Raw genomic sequence first — 8,110 nt, forward strand, 5'->3', positions numbered from 1 at the left:
GAAGGTAATTGAGTTCAAATTAGGCCATAAAAGGGGAGCCCCACTCCAATAGAACTGCTTTCCTTCTAAGAAGAGAATAAGATACCCTCTCTCCATACACACAGAGGAAGGGCCGTGTAAGGATCCAGTGAGAAGGTGGCTGTCTGCAAGCCCAAAACAGAGGCCTCATGTAAGACTTTGATGATACTTTGATCTTGGCCTTCCCAGTCTCCAAAATGAAGACTGTAACTTTCTGTTGTTTAAACTACCTGGTTCGCAGCATTTTGTTATGCAGCTCAAGATGAATCATGCAGGATCTATCCCACAGCTTATCCTCCTGTCATGTAAAATATCCTCCTCGGGCACAAGAATCAGGATATTTCACTAATGTGTTCAGTTGTTACTTGAACTCAATAAGGCCAATATTTATGGTTCAACCAGGATGGCTGCTGAAAGGATCATGAAGCTTGACAAGATGCTCCCTCCAAGGAGTGTGGACATGGAGATACAGAAGTCTCCACAGTACAAATCTCTGTGGTCTTTAAAAAATTTGTGGGTCCAGGAAAAGTGAATTCTGATTGGGAAGTTGAGAAATTGGTGAGGTAGGTGTGCCTGGGTAGGGCTTTTCCCCTCAGCCCTTCCATTCCAAGGTACACTTTCAATTTAACTTATTTGTATTTCATCCGTGCACACATATCATTTCTCAGTGAAGACAACATGAGCAATTCACTAAAGAAAAAGAAATTAACCTTGAGCGCCAACTATATGTAAAGCACTGGCACATTTTATTTTTTTAGAAAGATATAACATCCCAATTTGCTATTTTTATGTCTAATATGCAGGTGAGGAAACAGTTTCCAGGGAATTTGCCTGATCAGTGACTGAGTTGAGATTTGAGTTCTAATCTGTTAGACTCTACAAAACAGAATATTGCCTCTGCAAAGTAAGACGTTGTTTCCAAATATCTCAAACAAAACTTTCTCAAAGATCAGTTAATTGGTAGATTTAGCATTTTGTTTTACCTTTAGGTTTATCTATTTATTGTAAATTTAGATGTTCTTGTTCCTCTATATCAGGGATTGCTTTGTGTGTGTGTGTGTGTGTGTGTGTTTTTCTACTGATGTATTCTGAGAACCACTGTATCAGTGCCTGGCACGTGGTAGGTGCTCAATAAATATTTATTGAAGAAGTTTCTTTTAACTAATTAAAAAGGCAAAAAAAAAAAGTAGCCAATGGAAAAATAAATAGATTTCAGTCTAATGAATCCCTTACTTGGTTAAAATGCAAAGGGATACTTGAAGATGGAGATTTGGTAAGGAGGTTCTTTGGGATGATGAAATATTTTTGAACATGTGGAATTTAGGGAGATATGAGAAGATATCTAGCAGGCATCTGAAAAAGCCAACCAAGATATAGGGTAGTGGTCTCATCTCAAAGGAGACAATTGAGGTTATGCACCAACAGAACTGGAGTGAGATTGGAAGAGTAAGTCTAGCAGGCTTCCTGTTTTCTGGAGGCCAGTGTGTCCCAACCTGAACTCTTATGCCTTTGTTTTTCCCCAATGCCAGCCCTCTGAGTAGTCAGATCTGCTATCTAGCATTCTTCACTGACAGTTTTCCCCTTACATTTGGACTCATTGTCTCCATGCACCTCCATGTTCTAGATTCAAATTCTACAGAACTCTCCCTGACCTTGGCTTCCACTGATTTATCTACCTCTGAATTTTTGCTGTTTTACTGTCAAACCAATGAACTCTGATCACATATCCTTATCAGTAGAGAATTTTCAGCATATATACATTATTTAAAGTATCTATCTATGACTGCTCCAAAAAATTATGTAGAAATGAGGGGAAATTTAAAAGGTGAGATATAAAGGAAATACGCATTTTAAAAATATCATGCTAATTATGATGTCTGCATGTTATTAGCTTATACCTCAAGGAAAAACACTTACTTAGGGACAAGGCACACGGTTACTACTAGTTGACAGATCCAAAGCTGTATTTCAAAAGTTTTTCATTTTTAATAATTTTAAACATTTGTTGATGTCCTCCCAGATCTGTGAATATCCTCTTGTTTATCTCATATTAAAGCTGATGACAAATTTATATCAGGAGAGATAGAAATGTCAGCTGCACCATTTTCTTATCACTAATTTGTATTTAACTTATCAGAACTATTTTCAATCCATAAATAATTTACAAAAATTTGCATGACATTTGTCTATTTTGTTGGAGCTATATTATCTGTTTTTTTTTAACTAGTTAATAAATTCATTCAGATGGGGACAAATAAGCCAGCACGTCACAATTATTGGAAAGTAGAACAGTCACTATAAACTCTTCCTCGTGGCTTAAATTCATCTTTTTTTGAAACACATGCCTGTGTGACACATGGTCCAGGTGACAATCTCAGTGTCACCCCTCCCTTGGAGGCATATGAAATCCCTATGGGAGAACTTTGGTCCAACTTATATAACAGTGCACTTGATTACTTGTTGGCTTAAATTGTTCTGTCTTATATATGCTTTTTTATCTTCTCGAATTTGTTAATAAGTTATTTGAAAGTCTGAGTGACCATGCTGTTGGTCTTTGTCGATAGTTGGTAGCATCCGTGATCTCTTTCTTTTCCTTGCATTATCTTTTTCGTGAAATTTGAGTCAAGGGGAGATGGCTCCAACATTTATTTGAAGTGATTGGCATTTCTACAAATGGCCCAGGTGAAACTACTTGTAGAATCAACTCCTTACACCAATATCTATTGTTTTTCTCTGATTTTTCCAATTTATATCTCTTTTCAAGGAACTCTATTCTCCCCTAAAAGCACTGTGAAGTTCTCACTTTACAGCTTTTAATTAGAATGTTCTATTCTGTGACTGTCAGTCTCCCTTTCCTCCTCCTTTCTCCTCTTCTACCCCTAGCTTCTTCTGCAGTACAGAATGTCTCACCTGATGATGTTGACAAGACACAAAACAAAACTCAAAACATGAAAATTAAGTTTGACTTAACATCCCTTCCCTGGAAGCCGTTCAGAAACAGCACTCTCTGTTTCATCTATTTGCAAGTAACATTTCTGGGCTCAGCATTAGCCCCTAGCTGAAAAGAGCTTTCAGGTCTCGTGTGCTGATTAAGGGCAGACACACCTGAGTGCTTAACTGTGCACAGAACAGTCCTGGATCAAAAAGGTCAAAAGAACATTCACTGCAGTGACACAGTTGGACTCATAATGATGTAGAAACTGAACAAGACATTCACTAGTCTGTATATTTCAATATAGATAAAAAAATACCGTCTACTTCATAAGTTGATTTTAAAAACTATAGTACAATAAACACACTTTGGAAAAGTATAATTTGAATGCAGGATATCATAACAAATTACCTATTCTCTGAAAATATTCCCCATTCTTTTTTGCAATAACCATGGCATTAGGCAATGCTTAAATTTTCTCTCTAGGAAGAGGTTTGGTGTACCCTAACTCCCCAAGGGGATGAAAGCTCCTGCACTTGGAACCCTTCCAGGACTTCACCCTAGGTATCTTTTCATCTGGCTATTTATTTGTATCCTTTCACTATCCTTTCCAATAAACTGGTTAGCTTAAGTAAGTGTTTGGCTAAGTTCTGTGAGCCAGGGGCTTACCCTTCCTTTCAGCACAGTTAACTTGCTAGAGTTCTTTGGGTGGTAGGAACTCCAATGATCCCTCCATTGGGCTCAATTAACTTGTAAGTGGGTGGTCAGAGGTCCTGCAATTCTGGACTCTTGCTGGTCTTTAAAGGGTGGTACTCTCAAGGACTGAATCTTGACTTGAGGACCTGACTATCTCCGGGTAGTTGGTGTTAAAACTGAACTGAGTTAGAGGGCACCCAGCTGGTAGTTGGTGTTAAAACTGAACTGAGTTAGAGGGCACCCAGCTGGTGTCTGCTACAGAATTGATTGCTGGTGGGGAGGAATTCTGACACATTTTGGGGTTGTGGAAGTCTTCTGTATTGTGTTGTGAGAGTACAGGAGAAATTGAGTTTGTTTTTCTTTAATGTCCTCAGAATGGTCTCTGGGAAAAGATTTTGGCAAGAGAGTCTCTTATAAACCATACAGAAATTGTGTACTTGCCACAGATAGTACTAAATTAGTACCAGGCATTGTCCATTTAAAGAAAAAATGGTTTCAGAATTGAAGTAACCAAGTTCTGGAATTTTCTATGGACTCTCTAAGTCATCTACTGACATCTACAGGTCTTGGAATAGGCACCATTGGTTTCATTTAACACAGGGCCTATTTGGAGAACTTTTGGCTAAATTAATGGGCCGAATTGATTTTTTGCTAAGGTTTCTATGAACTGGTCTTGTTTTATTTATATGGCAGCAGTTCTCACTAACTACTGCACATTAGAAACATCTAAATACTGTTTCTAAAGACAAATACCCGGATGTCGAGATTCTGATGTGATTGGTCTTGGGGGTGAAGATATTACTAGTTTTTAAAAATTGTGAGGCTTGGTTGGGAACCTTTTATATATAAGAACAAAAACATTAACAACAAAAAAGAGTTGATTCAGTCAAAGAAGAGAAAAATTAGAGATTTTAGAGTGGGAACTTAAAACTCAGAACAACCAATAAAAATAGCATCTTTGTAAATCATGCCTCTCTTATTATAGGGATGGCACGAGCCAGTAACTAAAGCCATTGGCTTCCTCAATTCTATAAATATGAAATGCTTTTGCTTTCCGGTACTTCCAAAAATGCCCCACATAGTGCTGTGCTCAGAGGGACAGCTACTTAGATAACTTCAATACCTTGCACTTTCTTGTGCTTTGATCTTTGTTTCTAACTTGTTTCCCATTCACTTTTGGAACACACTCAACTGTCTGTTCCTTACAGTAAGCTTCCTCTGCATGTGGACAGACAGCCCAGGGCAAATTCATTCAAACAGCTTTGGGAAGCCCTGGTCATCTTCAGATGTGTTGAATTTAGACATATGGTTCTTTTTCCTTAAGGGTCCTGCCATAAGGGCAATGCCTGCATGTATGTATAGAGAGGATTTTAGTTTTGTTTTTTACCACTATTATTTTCACTATTTTTAGATTTATTATTATTTTAATTGTGGGGAAAGGATCGCAGAATTTTGGGTGAATGCTTATAGCTCTATGGTTTCCTGAAGTATGTATGCACGCACATGAACGTCTGAGGTGTTTGTGAATTCCCATCAAGAACAGAACTATTTAAAAACTGTAATGCTCTCCATTGACACCCCAGCTGAAGAGCAATTTTATAGCATAATTATAACAAATTGCATAATTTAGATAAGCTTTTGTTCTCATGCGATTATCCTTGGAGAGTTCCTTTTTCACCTCCCCCTTCCCACATTTACTGAATTAAGAATATCCAACCCTTAAAGCTGTTTTTCCTTCAAAGAATAAAAATGATGCTTTAAGATGGAGTGCCTAAGAAGTGATGGGTGGCAAAGGAATTTTGGTACATGAATCACCTCTTTATTGTGGTAAAGGTAATTTTTTTTTTTTTTTTTACTGTTCTTCAGAACTTTCTACCTAGGATTTCATAGGGTTAGAGGGGAACCGGTAGAAAAAGTCAGGGGAAGAGAATTATAGACATCAGAAGCCCCTGAAGGAGGACAGGCTTACTAATTTATTCATGCCCTGGGGCAAGTTACGGAGACCTGAGTCCCAGTTTGCTCCTCTGTACAATGAGGAAACCAGACAAGATGACCCTTAAAATAAACTTTTAAGTCTTAGAATTATATCATTTATGGATATGATATAGTAGGGAGATGAAAAAATAATTAGAAACCCAATCCACTTTTTGTGGACTTTGGGAAAATGAAAAATGCTGGTTCCTTTTGGATTCAGCATTTTAATGCTAATATTTTCAAAGCCCTCAGAAATGCTACTGATTTTTTTCTAACTGAAAGTGCCCAACTATCTGGCTATAACCCATAGCCCTTAAGAATGACTGAAGGTAGAAAACATGGTGTCAGTCATGAAGTACCCTATATGGGAAATTGTTTATCAAGAAGAGTGTTCAGAGAATACTCAAAGCTTCTTTAAGAACTGTACTTTGGAGGAGCTACTATATTTTTCCAGCCATAGCATAATACCTAGGAGGTCATCATAGCAACAGCAAAACATATAATGTGTTTTAAAGGCACCTGGCATGTCAGGGGCTGCCACCGTCCCTGAAAAGTTCATCAGGGCAGTGAATACATTTGGTACAACATCAGTCAGCCTGGGAAAATCCAATGACAATGATTTGCCTTTGACTCTTCCCTTCTCCTAGACCCTTTCTTCTAAAGGCAGACAGCCATTAGCAGCTGTTCTGCCTGTTACCTCTATAATAAAATGATGTGCTGATGGATTTCTTTCTCGATTTCATTTGAAAGGTGAGGATTTAGATCAATCTCACAATATCCCCACACCCCAGGCCTTTTCCAATATTTTATAATAATGTTATTGATTTCATTCTTCTCCTTATTACTTCCGTAACTTCAAATACTGTAATTTTATCTCTATAATCTTGTCCTATAAAACCATGGGTCTCTTAAAATCTACCAACTTTCTGGTGAGTTCTTGCATGGATTCTACTGTTGCCCTTCTCTGCTGCTAGTCGATGATTACCACTTCTTCCAATTTACTGTTTTAAAATGTCTTCCTCCTTGGGCTAACATTTTAAAAACAGCCACCTTTTTAATCATTCTTGTACCATGGACATACAATGCTAATTTCATATCAAGTTTTATGTGTACCTGTAGCCTTCATAGCATAATCTTTGCTGGTCCTAACCTTCTCCCTGAACAGATCAGCTTCCTGAGGGCAAACACAATGGTTAGTTTTTTATCTTTCTGCAGAAGCTTTTGCAAAGTTCTGTACCAAAGAGTGCTCAGAACATCCTGCTGATTAAAATAACTAAAGACACATTCTCATCCCCTAAATCACTGTTGACAATTTGAAGTGTCAGTCCTAACTCACAGTTTTGGAAGAAAATGAGCTTCTTTCCAGCCCATTCTGTTCACCTCCAGGAAGTGTTAATTAACTGATAACTTGTGCAGCTCCATCACCCTTAGGGAGTTAACACCTTTCTTGGCAGTAAACCAAGTAGGTTAGCATTAAACCTTGCAAGGATTCAATAAAGACCAGGTGTGTTCCATACACATTTTTTTTTTTAAAGATGTGGGCTTTTCATCTGGTGCAGTACAAAGTCTAATGGTTCTTGGTTTCTGATCCATTTTTTCCATCCCAGTAGAAGAAAGGAAGTGGCATGGATCAGACGAGATATTCTTGGGGAAAAGAGAAATAATGGGTTGTGGAACCTTGCTGGGTTCTCTCCTTGTTCAGTCAGATAATAAGAAGGCAGTCAAAGAGATTGGCAGGTTAGAAATCTTCTGGGATGCAGGAAAGGCATCCCCACTTTGTGATCTTTTGATTTATTAGCTTTAAATTTTCTTTTCAATAAGGTTTGTCCTGAAGAATTGAAAACACTTACAGAGCCTCAAATAACTTTTTTAGATCATTACATAAAGATTCAGTTCAATTGGATATCGTCCTAAATTGTTGAACGGTGGCAATCTACTTGGTTAACAGAGAGCATCCCTATTCCAGATGATGGCAGATCATAAATATCACTTACAAGCTCAGTAAAAGAGTTTTTCCCCCTCCACTCACCATTTAATCATGTTTTCAGGCCAACCATGTCAGCAGCGCTATAATATGACCTCATTCTGGCTTACCCTTAGAACGCCATCTCAGTTCAAATGGGGGTAGGAGTGGTCTGGGTGCTGATTATGTGCACCCCCTCTGTTCTCCATCATGATTGAAAGAAAGTTCCATGTGCTGAATGAAATTCTACTGGGCAAGTAAATGTTGGCACTTTGCAGTATTTTAAAGTTTCCTGGGAAGAGGGAGGAGTAAGGGCTAAAAGCAGGGGTCCTCCTGGGCTTAGCCAGTAAAACTAAACTAGAAGCTACATAAAAGGGATGTGGTTAGCTCCAGCAGAGAGGGGCTTCTGATAGAGAATGCAGCATTTTTGCAGAGTCCACAACTCTCTATTGAAAATGCACTTTCTGGTAAGTGGCAGAGAAAGCATGTGTGGGAGGCGGCACTGCACAGGCTTACAATTGCCTCAG

This window comes from Marmota monax, unplaced genomic scaffold (assembly GCF_021218885.2).
Source record: "Marmota monax isolate L192 unplaced genomic scaffold, Marmota_monax_Labrador192_F-V1.1 WCK01_AAM20220418_F8-fsc00001, whole genome shotgun sequence".
Lineage (NCBI taxonomy): Eukaryota > Metazoa > Chordata > Mammalia > Rodentia > Sciuridae > Marmota > Marmota monax.